This window comes from Molothrus ater, chromosome 19, assembly GCF_012460135.2.
Source record: "Molothrus ater isolate BHLD 08-10-18 breed brown headed cowbird chromosome 19, BPBGC_Mater_1.1, whole genome shotgun sequence".
NCBI classification, from domain to species: Eukaryota; Metazoa; Chordata; class Aves; order Passeriformes; family Icteridae; genus Molothrus; species Molothrus ater.
Window position 1 is genome coordinate 2,138,156 of NC_050496.2, and position 16,062 is coordinate 2,154,217.

The window sequence follows — 16,062 nt, forward strand, 5'->3', positions numbered from 1 at the left end:
ATAATATTTCCAAATTAATTTTAAGAGTGCTTAAGCAGTTAAAAGGATTTTTGAGGTTCTTAGTTCCATAGTACAATGCCTAAATAGTTGAATTCTAAGTATCTATAGATTATTTAAATGTGATTTCAGTAAAGGCCAAATAATCTCCCTAAATATAATTTTGAAGTTTTCCAAAAATATTGAATTACACCAATGCAAATATTCGCAATTCCTTCCAAAAGGCTACAAGCTGTATTAATATAGTTTCTTCTTCTCCACAACTTCTCTTTTCTTCTCCTAACAAGTGCTTACTTTCTGGCAAATTTGAGTAACATATCTGCTCCTCCACAGCGTTCTCTGCTGACCAGCCCCTCCATAAAGTGCAGCCATGTCTACGGACGCTGAGATGGCCATCTTTGGGGAGGCGGCTCCTTACCTCCGAAAGTCAGAGAAGGAGAGAATTGCAGCCCAGAACAAACCTTTTGATGCCAAGACATCTGTCTTCGTGGTACATGCAAAGGAATCCTTTGTGAAAGGGACAATCACAAGCAAGGAATCAGGCAAAGTCACTGTCAAGACTGAAGGGGGAGAGGTGAGTCAAAAACGAGAGCGAAGGAAAACATATGATCCCCACTCTAGGTTCTTAGCTGAGATGTGTACACTTCTTCCTCTGACAGACCCTGACTGTGAAAGAAGATCAAATCTTCTCGATGAACCCTCCCAAGTATGACAAAATCGAGGACATGGCCATGATGACCCACCTGCACGAACCCGCTGTGCTGTACAACCTCAAAGAGCGTTACGCAGCCTGGATGATCTACGTAAGTGGCAGCAGCAGCTTCCTCTGGGCAGCCTCAGCAGCTGCTGGGCCAGCCTCAGGGGAAGCCAAGGTGCTGTGTCCCTTCCTGCAGACCTACTCGGGTCTCTTCTGCGTCACCGTCAACCCCTACAAGTGGCTGCCGGTGTACAACCCCGAGGTGGTGTTGGCCTACCGAGGCAAGAAGCGCCAGGAGGCCCCTCCACACATCTTCTCCATCTCTGACAACGCCTATCAGTTCATGCTGACTGGTGAGTGGCTCTGTCTAGTCTTTAGGGACATTGGACCATTAAATTCTTTTAAGGGATATCCTATCTCAGCAAAGTGAAGAGACTTTTTCAAAGTTTTCTTGGATCTGACATACACATCTGTTGGAGTTTACTATCTTCATAGAATTGTTTCTGCTCTTTTAAATGAAAGATATCTCTGCACTCAGTGATGTACTTTGCTTGTTAAGTGAAGCTGACATCAGGCAAAACATTAGACTTACCTGATTATGTTTCATTCTTTCTCTGTTGTTGATTGAGTTTTGAGCACTGTGTTTCTGCCTTGTTCACAGATCGTGAGAACCAGTCCATCCTGATCACGTAGGTACCCCCCTGCACGGGTCCCTGCGGGACTGCCCGGTGCCAGGGCACCTCCTGCCTGACCACGCACCCTCTGCTTCTCTCTTGGCTTTGGCAGCGGAGAATCCGGGGCCGGGAAGACTGTGAACACAAAGCGTGTCATCAGTACTTTGCAACAATTGCAGCCAGTGGAGACAAGAAAAAGGAAGAACAAACATCAGGCAAAATGCAGGTAAATTAGTTGATACATGTTGGGATCAATGCTTTCCTTTGTTCTTGACATGATTTTTGGAAAGGATAACTAGCAATAATTATCACCCTGCAGGGAACGCTTGAGGATCAAATCATCAGCGCCAACCCACTGCTGGAGGCCTTTGGAAACGCCAAGACCGTGAGGAACGACAACTCCTCACGCTTTGTGAGTTGCTTAACAAAATAATTCCTGTGACATAGTAAACAGGAGTTATGTCAGTATTCTTTTCTGTTCAGCCATCCTGTTTTCAGGAGTAAAACTGAATTTTCTTACCATGGCTTTGCCACTTATCCTAAAGATCATTCTCCAGATTTCACAACACAAAACATAATTCTGTTTTAAATTAAAATTAAAATCCAAATAATGCCATGTTATGTGGTGTTTCTCCTAGAACATACTGTAATGTTAATAAATAGCTCTGTTTATTTTTACTTACATTTGTATTAATTTTCTAAGAGACAGACAAATTGCAGGAAAAAAGGGAATGAGGCTAGGATAGAAGAAAGAAAGAAAGAGAAAGAAAGAAAGAGATTTTCTAATTGAATATTTGCTGTATTTCAGATTTAATTAATCAGAAGTGAAGTTTTTTATTAGATCACAATTCACATTTAAGCAGCTCAACTACTTGAATTGATATTTTTGTATCATTAAGGATCCTGCTCTCTGTGTGCAGGATATAGTTAGAATAATTTGTTGAATGAATTTCACACATTCCTTCTCATTTGTTCACTCAGCATACTTAAAATACAGTTTTGCCACTGCTGATTATTTTCATGGTCAAAAATGAAAAAGATAACTTTATGTTAGTGGTGCAAATACAGAGATTTTAAGAAAATGTCTCTAAGTAGAAAACTTGTGCCAGCTTCTTTATTTCAGATATACTTTCTATGTTGTTAATCTTAAAACACTTTTATTCCTTTAAAGGGCAAATTCATCAGAATCCATTTTGGTGCCACAGGAAAACTGGCTTCTGCAGATATTGAAACATGTAAGACACTTCACAGCAGTTCCCAAATCCATCCATTCCCCCGTCCATACAACATCGTCTACACTGCCTTCCCTGTTGTCTTCCCATCTTCCCTTTTTTTTTTCTTTTGCTGTTTCTTCTTGTTTCTAACTAGATTTTCCCTCCAGATCTGCTGGAGAAGTCCAGAGTCACTTTCCAGCTCAAGGCGGAAAGGAGCTACCACATCTTTTATCAGATCATGTCCAACAAGAAGCCGGAGCTAATTGGTAGGAAGAATAACTAACTTGAGGAAGATTGCTGAGTTTCTGCTCACACTATTACTTGCTTGGCTAAACTAAGCCTACATGACCCATCTTCTTATTTTCAGACATGCTCCTCATCACCACCAACCCATATGACTACCAGTTTGTGAGTCAAGGCGAGATCACTGTCGCCAGCATTAATGACCAGGAGGAGCTGATGGCTACAGATGTAAGTAGCAATTCAGAGTATTGTAACTATTGTCATCTCCCAGGCAAAGCTTTTTATTTTACTGTCCCTATTTCAGAGTGCCATTGACATCCTGGGTTTCAGTGCTGATGAGAAAACAGCCATCTACAAGCTGACAGGGGCTGTCATGCACTATGGGAACCTGAAGTTCAAGCAGAAACAACGAGAGGAGCAGGCAGAGCCTGATGGCACAGAAGGTATCAGCAAAATCTTTGGCCAACCTGCTAGAAATAGAAGTGGAAATAATAAATCAGTATTTGGAAGATGGAGTAGAAATGTGTTTAGATGAGATGGTACATAGCTATGAAACTGCCATCCAAAATGCACTCTTTCTTCAATTACTGCTCATCATTATTTGCTCTACCAACTGCATACATATCCAAAAATCTCTCCTGAGCTACCATTCTGAATCAGCATAACTTGCTCATATGCTGAGACCCACTGAGAAAGAAAAGATTTTTTGAAAAAACTCATTTCTGCTTGATACTTAAATAAAATTTATATTTAATTATATTTAGTTATAGAACTTCTACTTCATAAATCACTTTTTAGGGAAAAAAACTCATGAATTCCTGGATTGATTTTTCATAAATATATTGTTTCTAGAAGATTCTGTGAAGATTTTTAAAGACAAATATAGCCTTTAGATATCAAACATTCAATTCAAAGATGATTTCAATTGGATAATTATGTCATGGTTCCTCTGAGAGCCAGTAGGCAAAATTTGATAACAAGAACATTAAATATTGTAGCTGTTTTGCGAAGGGTTCATCACTCAAAGTGCTGCATGTTTTGCTATCCTTAATTTTTCTATCTCCTTGTTCTTGTACTTAGTTGCTGACAAGGCTGCCTACCTGATGGGTCTGAACTCAGCAGACCTGCTCAAGGCCCTGTGCTACCCCCGAGTCAAGGTGGGGAATGAATACGTGACCAAGGGCCAAACTGTGCAGCAGGTAACAACAACCACTTGGTGACTGGGAACCTCTGACTTGAATCACTTACTATTTGCTCTGGAAATTGTATTTCTTCTGCTCCGTTCTCCTTTGGTTTAGGTATACAATTCAGTGGGTGCCCTGGCAAAGGCTGTCTATGAGAAGATGTTCCTGTGGATGGTTGTTCGCATCAACGAACAGCTGGACACGAAGCAGCCCAGGCAGTACTTCATTGGTGTCCTGGACATTGCTGGCTTTGAGATCTTTGATGTAAGGATTTCAGGTTTGAGGGCTGCTCTTGAAGGAAAGGATGGTTATATCAGAGGACTTGCAAGTAATATTCCTCTGAATGTTTAACATGCTAGTCATTTGAAATTTTATGTAGGAAAAACCCCAAAAAAATTCTGCTGGATTTTCTTTTCCAGCAGAAAACAAAATCCCCTAAAACTCCATCAGTACAAGCACAGAGTCATGTTGTTTGTGCAGAAGCAGCAAATAGATTTTTATATGTTGTAATGTTACAACTGTTTGGGCTTAATGTTAAGGATTAAATAACCCAAAATAATTCCAATAAATTTATAAAAGAGCTTCTGGAGCAGAGCCAGGAGATGCTTTGGCAAATATATAATGAGTTAAAGATGTTCAAAATGTTTAAAGAACCAAGGAATAAAAAGGGTTTTCACTTTGGAGACAAGAGCAAGCACTCATCTTGTTTGCTGAATAAAAAAATTGTTAATTTTAGGATATTCACTAAAAAATCTGCTCTGGAACAAAAGCCCTCATTTTCATTATGTAGGTATTTCTTTCTGGGGCTGCATATAGGTTCTGTTATGGTGAGGTCCTGGTAATACAGTTGTGTTTTAACTGGGGAGATTTATAAAGGCCGGAGGAGAATGATGAAGAATTTTGCACATTGATGAGGGTTGGTTCTTGTGGATTTTTCCACTGAGCAGTTCAACAGCCTGGAGCAGCTGTGCATCAACTTCACCAATGAGAAACTGCAGCAGTTCTTCAACCACCACATGTTCGTGCTGGAGCAGGAGGAGTACAAGAAGGAGGGCATTGAATGGACATTCATTGACTTTGGCATGGACCTGGCTGCCTGCATTGAGCTCATTGAGAAGGTAAGTTTTTAATTCAAGACCTCATTGTTTTAAATTTCCAGTGGTTGGATACTTGTATTCAGTTTTACTTGCAGAAATACATCTTGACCTGTACTACTGCTAATTATGCATTATAGATATTACAAAGTCCACTGAAAACTATAGAAGTAATGCTCACACATTCTCTGCATGGAAGGTATCTCGTTTGCTTGGCTAAAGGATATTATCTTCAAAAACACAAGGCAGTTCCTAAAGTAAACTGAAAACATTTTCTTAGGGTTCTGGAATAAAGTTATATGGAAATGGATAACTGATTATCCATACAGTTATCTCTAATGGTTCTGTATGGTTCACAGCAAAGCAAGTACAGTGCCTGACCTCTGAGAGGAAGAAACAGAGATTTCTTGTAGTTCCTTATAATTTAGGGGACTGATTGAAAATTCAAAAACACAAGTAAATATGCCATGGACACATTTGTGAAAAACACTTTAAAATATATCCTTTCTCCTCATGAACTTTACAATGGTCTTTGGCATAGAAAACATTCCGAATCACGATGCCAAAGTGTAAATCAAGCAGGTGAACCTTTTAAATTCACTTTTTAGAAAGAAATTTTCTACATGGCAATGTTTGTTTTTCAGCTTCCGGTCTTTTACTGCATTCTTTTTGAGACCAAGCCATAATCATATATTCTACAGGCATTCTCTCTTGTTTATTGAACTATCTTCCAGCCCATGGGCATTTTCTCCATCCTGGAAGAGGAGTGCATGTTCCCCAAGGCAACTGACACCTCTTTCAAGAACAAGCTCTATGACCAGCACCTGGGCAAGTCCAACAATTTCCAGAAGCCCAAGCCTGCCAAAGGCAAGGCTGAGGCCCACTTCTCCCTGGTGCACTATGCTGGCACAGTGGACTACAACATCACTGGGTGGCTGGAGAAGAACAAGGACCCTCTGAATGAAACTGTCATTGGGTTGTACCAGAAATCATCTGTGAAGACCCTGGCTTTACTTTTCGCTTCTTATGGTGGAGGAGAAGCAGGTTATTTTTCTAACTTTTCTTTTTCAACAATTAGGATATGTAAAGATACAACAAAAAAGGTTGTATGTTTATATTTAAAAAATTCTTTTTTTTATTTTAAGAGGCTAGTGGCGGTGGTGGTGGCAAGAAGGGAGGCAAGAAGAAGGGCTCTTCTTTCCAGACTGTCTCAGCTCTTTTCCGGGTAAAGTATGGATTCATTTTCTATAAAGTGACATAATGTCAAAACTGAGCTAAATACACTCAGGTTTGTATTCTGGCATTGGTTTTATAAAGAAGCTATACTAAGTATGAAGTGCATTGCATTGTGATTTTCTGTTCAAATTTAGGATTCAGTCTTCATTTCTTTTAAAAGTTTACTCCCATTTTTTGGGAAAAAGTTTTTTTCAGAATCTGTCATGTAACTTAAATAAAAATATTTATCCCAAAAGGGCTTCTCTTAAAATATTTGTAGAGTAGTGTTTTACTTCTTCCAAAATAAGGCAAAAAAATTAATCAGTTTTTAATGAGAATATTTTTCAATAAAAAGTATATATAAGGTTTCATTAAACCAGGGTATCATATTTGAAAGCTTCTTCTAAAATTTATTATACTAGTTCTTTGGCCTCTAGGTACAAAGTATGCAAAAGTAAATTTCCTTCATCTAAACTACTATGCATGATCCCACAGGAGAATCTGAACAAGCTGATGACCAATCTGCGGAGCACTCACCCCCACTTTGTGCGCTGCATCATCCCCAATGAGACTAAAACACCTGGTAAGAACCCCAAGCTGAAAGATCCCTGCTCTGATACATCCATTCCCCTCTGCACTGCAATCTGTGCCCCTCATTTGTGCTCTGCATTGCCAGGTGCCATGGAGCACGAGCTGGTGCTGCACCAGCTGCGCTGTAACGGCGTGCTGGAAGGGATCAGGATCTGCAGGAAAGGGTTCCCCAGCAGAGTCCTCTATGCTGACTTCAAACAGAGGTGAGAGCTATGAAATGAAGAGATAAGTCAGGTGTCCTCACCAATTGCTCTCCATCACACAGCTGAGCTTTGCCAGGGTCTTTAAGTATGGAGAGATGAAATTCCAACTTCCTCAGCCTGGTTCTGCTGCAAACACAGCTCTTGCTTTCAGTGAAGAGAACTTTCTTATGAATGGACATTGTCTTCCTCCCGTTTCCTCCAATTCTACAGATACAAGGTGCTTAATGCCAGTGCCATCCCTGAGGGACAGTTCATCGATAGCAAGAAGGCTTCTGAGAAGCTTCTTAGTTCAATCGATGTGGATCACACCCAGTACAAATTTGGACACACCAAGGTACAAACCCCCCCATTCACTGCCTGCCTGGCCTTTGCTCTCTCTACCTGACAGTGATGAGCTGCAACGTTCCCTCTCTCAAGGTGTTCTTCAAAGCTGGGCTGATAGGGATCCTAGAGGAGATGAGAGATGAGAAGCTGGCACAGCTCATCACCCGCACCCAGGCCAGGTGCAGGGGCTACCTGGCGAGGGTGGAGTACCAGAGAATGGTGGAGCGCAGGTACACCTTCCTCTTCTTCAGTTAAAGAGTCATTTTGCTCATGGAAAAGTGTTGACACTTGTCAGACTGAGAATATTCATTGTACATTTTAATTATGCCTCAGGGAATCCATCTTCTGCATCCAGTACAACATTCGCTCATTCATGAATGTCAAACACTGGCCATGGATGAAGCTGTTCTTCAAGATCAAGCCCTTGCTGAAGAGTGCAGAGTCTGAGAAGGAAATGGCAAACATGAAGGAAGAATTTGAGAAAACCAAGGAGGAGCTTGCAAAATCTGAGGCAAAGCGGAAGGAGCTTGAAGAGAAAATGGCATCTCTAATGAAGGAGAAAAATGACCTGCAGCTCCAAGTGCAGGCTGTAAGTAACATTTTTCTATACTTTTATAAGAAAAGTAAATACGATCTAACTTTCCTAATACAGTACTCTCAAATTATATACTAAGCCTTCTAAAGTACTTTAAGCCTAATACCATGTAACTAAAGGCCACATTCTTTCTCCACTCAATCTTACTATTGCGAGCTGTAATTTAAAAAGCATGAGTTTTTAGTCTTCATACCTGCCTGTGTCCATGTGAGTTCATAAAGCCATATGAGAGACATTATGTGAGACATAAAGCCTTATTGTAGTCACTGTAGTTTATCTAGTGGAGCAGAGACAGTAGCTTGACTGACCTACTACTCTGCCTTAACTCAGTTGTCAAAATGAAGAGCTGATTACCATTTCTTATAGCAGATGTCATCTCAACTCCTGCACCTACTACTCCCAGAAAACAGATAGCCATTACAATTTACAACATAAGCATCATCTCCATATGTGTGTCTCCAATGTCTTTTGGCCTTCAAGAACCATAAAAAATATTTTGGCAATACCCTAGAGCTGAAATGTCTGTTTCAGGGAATGATGAATCTCATTCTATTGTCCACTGACACCATTGGCTGGTATAAAGCTACTAATGGGAATTTCAAATATTTCCTTGGAGGTAGAGTTATTTACATTTCTCAACACTTCCACATAAATTTGAGTTTAGTACAAAGACACAATCACTTTCTAAAGTAGAAAAGGAAAACATCAGTTAAATCTAAGTGACTTTCTGATATACCCAAAATAAATAGGTTGAAATGAAATGTAGCTAAACAGAGCTGTATTAGAGATGCAAAAAGATCCAACAAGAAAAGTAACTAAAACGTTTTTCTAGATTTGTAGTTTCCAAGGTAATTGCACACTCTATTTTTTCCCCAAAAGTAATTTGAAGGACTTGCCAATTCACATAGGTTCCTTCAGTACTAAATAACATTTCCTGCATATTCCCACCAGGAAGCTGATGCTTTGGCTGATGCTGAGGAAAGGTGTGACCAGCTCATCAAAACAAAAATCCAGCTGGAAGCCAAAGTCAAGGAAGTGACTGAAAGGGCTGAGGATGAAGAAGAAATTAATGCTGAGCTAACAGCCAAGAAGAGGAAGCTGGAGGATGAATGTTCAGAGCTGAAGAAAGATATTGATGACCTTGAGCTAACACTGGCCAAGGTGGAGAAGGAAAAACATGCCACTGAAAACAAGGTACACACATTGGCAGTCACATAAAGGGTCATGAAATTACAGACTCAGAGTAAAAGGCAACTTACCAAAAGACATGCTGACTTTGGAAAATCTTGAGCTGTGCGTCTCTGAGAATCCAAAATATAAATGAAACATAAAAGCAGTGAACCTGTTTTCTTCCAAATTTTAAAGCATGCTTATATTTGTAGGTGAAAAACCTCACCGAGGAGATGGCAGCTCTGGATGAGACCATCGCCAAGCTGACAAAAGAGAAGAAAGCCCTCCAAGAGGCCCATCAGCAGACCCTGGATGACCTGCAGGCAGAGGAAGACAAAGTCAATACTCTGACCAAGGCCAAGATCAAGCTGGAACAGCAAGTGGATGATGTAAGCACACAGACATAGAGCAGGAACAGGACAGGTATGGAGTCCAACGTGGCTGGCAGAGGGCTGATGGTCTTGTTGTGTTTAGCTGGAAGGGTCCCTGGAGCAAGAGAAGAAACTGCGCATGGACCTGGAGAGAGCGAAGAGGAAACTGGAAGGAGACCTGAAGCTGGCCCAGGACAGCATCATGGATTTGGAGAATGATAAGCAGCAGCTGGATGAGAAACTGAAGAAGTAAGTGTGGCTCTGGGGCACCTGAGTGCTGGGCTGCAGCACTTGTCTTGTTTCTTGGAGCTCTAACACGGTTCACTTGTCCCAAAGGAAAGATTTTGAAATCAGCCAGATCCAGGGCAAGATCGAGGATGAACAGGCCCTGGGCATGCAACTTCAGAAGAAGATCAAGGAGCTGCAGGCAAGTCTCTGTTCCTTGCCCTGCCTTGCTCAGCTCAGCTCAGGCAGGAGGAGGGCACAGCTGTGAAGGGTCCCTGCTGTTCTGCAGGCCCGCATTGAGGAGCTGGAGGAGGAAATTGAGGCAGAGCGAACCTCTCGCGCTAAAGCAGAGAAGCATCGCGCTGACCTGTCCAGGGAGCTGGAGGAGATCAGCGAGCGCCTGGAAGAAGCAGGAGGGGCCACAGCAGCTCAGGTGGAGATGAACAAGAAGCGTGAGGCAGAGTTCCAGAAGATGCGCCGTGACCTGGAAGAGGCCACGCTGCAGCACGAAGCCACGGCTGCCGCCCTGCGCAAGAAGCACGCGGACAGCACAGCTGAGCTGGGCGAGCAGATCGACAACCTGCAACGCGTGAAGCAGAAGCTGGAGAAGGAGAAGAGTGAGATGAAAATGGAGATTGATGACTTGGCCAGCAACATGGAGTCTGTCTCCAAAGCCAAGGTATGGAAAAATATGAAAAAAACAGGAATATAAATAATGTTGAAGTATATCCGTTAAAATTATGGACAGATGACCATCTAACTCATGTCTCTGTATGGATCTTGTTTCTAACCTTCTAACTCCAAGGAACAGTATACAACTTGCAAGTCTGTTCACTTTTATCTGGTTAGAATGCTGCTGTTCATAATAAGAAGGCATCCAGATACTAATCTTCTTTCATTCTCTGTGATCTCTACAGGCCAACCTGGAGAAGATGTGCCGCACTCTGGAAGATCAGCTGAGTGAGATTAAGTCCAAGGAAGAAGAGCATCAGCGCATGATCAATGACCTCAATGCTCAAAGAGCTCGTCTGCAGACAGAAGCTGGTTAGAGAGACTCCAATATGTTTTGGCATGACTCCTAAACCAGCTTGTTTGGGTCATGAATGACAATTAGAATATCTTCTTATTTGTATGCTTCCCCAGGTGAATTTTCACGCCAGGTAGATGAGAAAGATGCTCTGATTTCTCAGCTGTCAAGAGGCAAACAGGCTTTCACCCAACAGATAGAGGAATTGAAGAGGCATCTAGAGGAGGAAATTAAGGTTATTCCTGATTTCTTTCCACTGGCTACTGGGAACACATGTAGCTTCACACTGCCTAGTGGGGACAGGATCTGCTTAGCACAAGCCAAAAGGCCTCCTGGGAGAAGGCTTTTGTTTCTGCAATAAGTTTGATTAATGGATTTTGTCACCAGTCTTACATCTGTTCTTCACTGCAAACATTCCTCCAGCAGTCATGTTTGTAGCTTGAAGTTAATTCATTGGAAGAGATTTCATGAGATATTACCACTTCTTGACACAACCCCACTCTCCATCTAGGCCAAGAATGCCCTGGCCCATGCCCTGCAGTCCGCTCGCCACGACTGTGACTTGCTCCGGGAACAATATGAGGAGGAGCAGGAGGCCAAGGGGGAGCTGCAGCGAGCCCTGTCCAAGGCCAACAGTGAAGTGGCCCAGTGGAGAACCAAATACGAGACGGACGCGATTCAGCGCACGGAGGAGCTCGAGGAGGCCAAGTACGTGGGGAAGCAGAATGGGAAATGACAGGAGAAGACTGAAATTGGTCACGGGAAATTGGAATGTCTGAGAGTGGGTTAAGATAAGAATGGGATGAAGGCAAGAATATAGATTTGTAAAAAAAAAGGACAGAGAGGAAGGCAGAGAAAAAGTGGAGATAGGAAGGGAAAATATAGGCTTTAGGACTAGAAGTGCTAAGACAGGCCTAATACGTGATCGGACACAGCAAAGTACAGATCCTTACATATCTGTGAAAAGTGCGCAGTTCAAAACCCTTAAAGTGATCAGCTGACCTCTCTCAAGTACAGAACTGATTCCTTCCAAGCTCTAACATGCAACTGGGCTTGTCTCCTCCCAGGAAGAAGCTGGCCCAGCGCCTGCAGGATGCAGAGGAGCATGTTGAGGCTGTCAATGCCAAATGTGCCTCCCTGGAAAAGACAAAGCAGAGGCTGCAGAATGAAGTGGAGGACCTGATGATTGACGTGGAGAGATCCAATGCTGCCTGTGCTGCTCTGGATAAGAAGCAGAAGAACTTTGACAAGGTCTTTTGGCCTCCAGCACCAGCACTCCTGGCCAGAGCAGGGCCTCGTGATGGCCACAGCCCTACTCACCCCCCGTTTCTCTTCAGATCCTGGCAGAATGGAAGCAGAAGTATGAGGAAACGCAGGCTGAGCTGGAGGCCTCTCAGAAGGAGTCGCGCTCTCTGAGCACGGAGCTGTTCAAGATGAAGAATGCCTATGAGGAGTCCTTGGACCACCTGGAAACAATGAAGCGGGAGAACAAGAACTTGCAGCGTAAGTCCCTGGCCCTCTGCTCCACCCTGGCCTTTCTCACAAGCTTGTCTGCCTGCCACACTTAACAGCTCTGGGCCTGCTGGGATAAGATCTTGCCTGGCACCTTGATGCACCAGAGCCTTTCTCCATTCAGCTCTCTGCCTGATCATGGCGCTTTTCTCCCTTCCTTTCAGAGGAGATTTCCGACCTCACGGAGCAGATTGCTGAGCAAGGAAAGGCGATTCATGAGCTGGAGAAAGTGAAGAAGCAGGTTGAACAGGAGAAATCTGAAATCCAGGCGGCTCTGGAGGAAGCTGAGGTACATGACCATAATAACTGGTGTCTGCAGTAAAGAAATGAGGAAATAGGACTGAAAAGGCCTGGAACAGAGTTACACTCTGTTCTGGCTGAGGAACAGCTGAGATTTCTGAAAACATTTTTGATTTTATCAATATTTGTTACCACTTTTCTAGGCCTCCCTGGAACATGAGGAGGGGAAGATCCTGCGCCTGCAGCTTGAGCTCAACCAAGTGAAGGCTGAGATTGACAGGAAGATAGCAGAGAAAGATGAGGAGATTGATCAGATGAAGAGAAACCACCTCAGAATTGTGGAGTCCATGCAGAGCACCCTGGATGCTGAGATCAGGAGCAGGAATGAAGCCCTGAGGCTGAAGAAGAAGATGGAGGGAGACCTGAATGAAATGGAGATCCAGCTGAGCCATGCCAATCGTGTGGCTGCAGAGGCACAGAAGAATCTGAGAAACACCCAGGCAGTGCTGAAGGTTTGTTACACTAAGAATGTGCACTTTGGGTTTTTCTTTCCAATACTGGCTTTGCTGCAGTCCTCTAGATACATTCTAGTTCCTTAATAACTCTCCTTAACTGAAGAGCCCAGAACTGGATGCAGTACTCCATGTGAGGCCACACAAAACAGGAATTCAGCTCTAGCTCTGCCTTGGCTTTCGTAATCCTATCCCCACACATCCTGGCAGCATCTCTATATTCTTCCAAAGACATTTGCTGCTTGTTCTACCACCAATGCATTTCCTTTTTACACTTCAGTTTGACCTGAAGGTCCTTGCTCAGCCATGCTGATCTGGCTGTCTTGCCTGATTGCTTACACATGTGGATTGAGAGCTCCTGCACTCCAGAAAAAACATTCTTAACTCAGTTTTTGCTTCTTTATTCTTGAGAGGAGTTTCTCAATGGGTTTTCATCCAGGAATTCCTTGAGAAACTCAAGTCCACTCTCCTAAAATTTGGGGACTTGACCTTACTCTTCAGCTGTCCCAGATTCTCATGAATCAGCCTCCAGCTGACTTTTCTAAGATACTGTGCACAGAAGGACAATAAGTCCACATATAAATATATTCCTATAATTATTTATATTATACTACCATAATCATTGTGGGACTGGCGGCAATTGCCATTGTGCAACAATGCTGTGTCATCTTATAATTTCTCTTGATTCTTCGCTTTATAATTTCTCTTTATTCTCTACAGGACACCCAGATACACTTGGATGATGCTCTCAGGACACAGGATGACCTGAAGGAGCAGGTGGCCATGGTGGAGCGCAGAGCAAACCTGCTGCAGGCTGAAATTGAGGAGCTCCGGGCAGCCCTGGAGCAGACGGAGCGGTCGAGGAAATTGGCTGAGCAGGAGCTTCTGGATGCAAGCGAGAGAGTTCAGCTCCTCCACACTCAGGTTAGATTCAAAATCTCATGGGCAATTTTCTTCCTTTATAGATTTTCTTCTGTGTAAATTCCTAAATCAACTCTTTTAATAAAGTAGTTTATCTGAACCAGAGTTATTACATTTGTACAAAGAAATGGATTACAGCAAAATGAGTAGGATTGCAAGAGCAGTCAGAAGAGCTGCTTCAAATTTCAGTAATTCTCTGCTATGTAGCTGTGTATGACCTGACAAAATACATCAGGAAAATATCAGATATTTATCAGATATTTATCAGACATATATCTGATATCAGATATTTAGAGGATAACTTTACATTGAAACGGTAAATTTCTTAAGTAATTGGTTTTTTTTGGAAATAACTGCACATAATTTTATTGTTCAACAGAACACCAGCTTGATCAACACTAAGAAGAAGCTGGAAACAGACATTGCCCAGATCCAGAGTGAAATGGAGGATACCATCCAGGAAGCCCGCAATGCTGAGGAGAAGGCCAAGAAGGCCATCACAGATGTGAGTTGGGTGCTCCTGGCATTGCTGATGGTGAATGTAGTCTCCCCAGAATATCTCCAGCCCCAAAATGGCTTTGACCCTTTGCTCTGATCAGGCGGCCATGATGGCAGAAGAGCTGAAGAAGGAGCAGGACACCAGTGCCCACCTGGAGAGGATGAAGAAGAACCTGGACCAGACAGTGAAGGACCTGCAGCACCGTCTGGAAGAGGCCGAGCAGCTGGCACTGAAGGGAGGGAAGAAGCAGATCCAGAAGCTGGAGGCCAGGGTGTGTAGGGCTGGGGCTGTGCCTGAGTGAGCGTGTCCCTCCTTGGAGAGACATTGCCAGGGCAGCTGCAGGGCTGGGCTTGTCCTTGCAGGTGCGGGAGCTGGAAGGGGAGGTTGATGCTGAGCAGAAGCGCAGCGCTGAAGCCGTGAAGGGTGTGCGCAAGTACGAGCGCAGGGTGAAGGAACTCACCTACCAGGTAAGGCAGGAGCTCTCCTGCTCTCACTGGGCTTTCTCACAGTGAGTCACATTTTGCCCACACCATCCCCATGGGGAATTGTTAACCTCATGTGATGCAGAACCAAGAATTGATTGTCCATTTGCCAAACATTTTAGTCTGAGGAAGACAGGAAGAATATTCTCAGGCTGCAGGATCTGGTGGACAAGCTGCAAATGAAAGTGAAATCCTACAAGAGACAAGCTGAGGAGGCTGTAAGTATTGCTTGGAGAAAGGGCAAAGGCCACATTCCATCGTGACAGGACACACCTTGAGTGAGTCTGAATACCAGGAGAGAGATATGAAAGAAACTCCTGAGACACAAGTGTCTTGACCATGCTGCTTTACTATTGTGTCCAGAGGCCTTGGTGAGCCCTGGGCACCCTGCATTTAGGGACATTCATTAAAGGAAATTCTGCAGCCTGTTTCACAGAGGAGGCCCGAGTAAACAAACCCAGGGGCCACACCCAGTGACTGACAATTTCCTGAATCTCTGCTACTAATCAGCAGCAGGAGGCTTCCTGGTCTTCCCAACCCAGTAAGTTGCACTGACAATTGGGCAGGAAGTAGTGGGAGAGTAAGTACAGAAATGATAAATTGAAGGGGTGAAATTGATTCTTACTTGTGAACAGTCCTGGTGGAGCTTGTCCCAGTAGGGTCCTGAAAAGGGGAGGATGAGGAGCTCTGTGTGAGGCTGATGTGTGAGCAGTGGTGGGAGGGGGATGGAGATTTGCAGGCCCATAAGGCTGACTTGCAGCAGGAGTGAAACCCCTGCCCTGGGCTCCTCACCCCTGACTCCCTCTCCCCACACAGGAGGAGCTGTCCAATGTCAACCTGTCCAAGTTCCGCAAGATCCAGCACGAGCTGGAGGAGGCCGAGGAGCGGGCTGACATTGCAGAGTCACAGGTCAACAAGCTCCGAGCCAAGAGCCGTGAGATTCATGGCAAGAAAATAGGAGAGGAAGAGTGAGGATGTCATGAGGCATCAAAGTGACCTGAGTGCTGCACAAAATGTGAGCCCTCTGTCCTTCTTCAAGTGTTCGTAACCATGTCTATATGTAGAGAATAAA

The 16,062-nt window shown here is 43.6% G+C and overlaps 1 pseudogene; it reads left to right on the top strand.

The window, feature by feature from the left end:
• The first annotated feature begins 367 nt into the window (after positions 1–367).
• On the top strand, positions 368–15,962 carry LOC118693618 (myosin-1B-like; annotated as a pseudogene).
• The last annotated feature ends 100 nt before the right edge of the window (positions 15,963–16,062 follow it).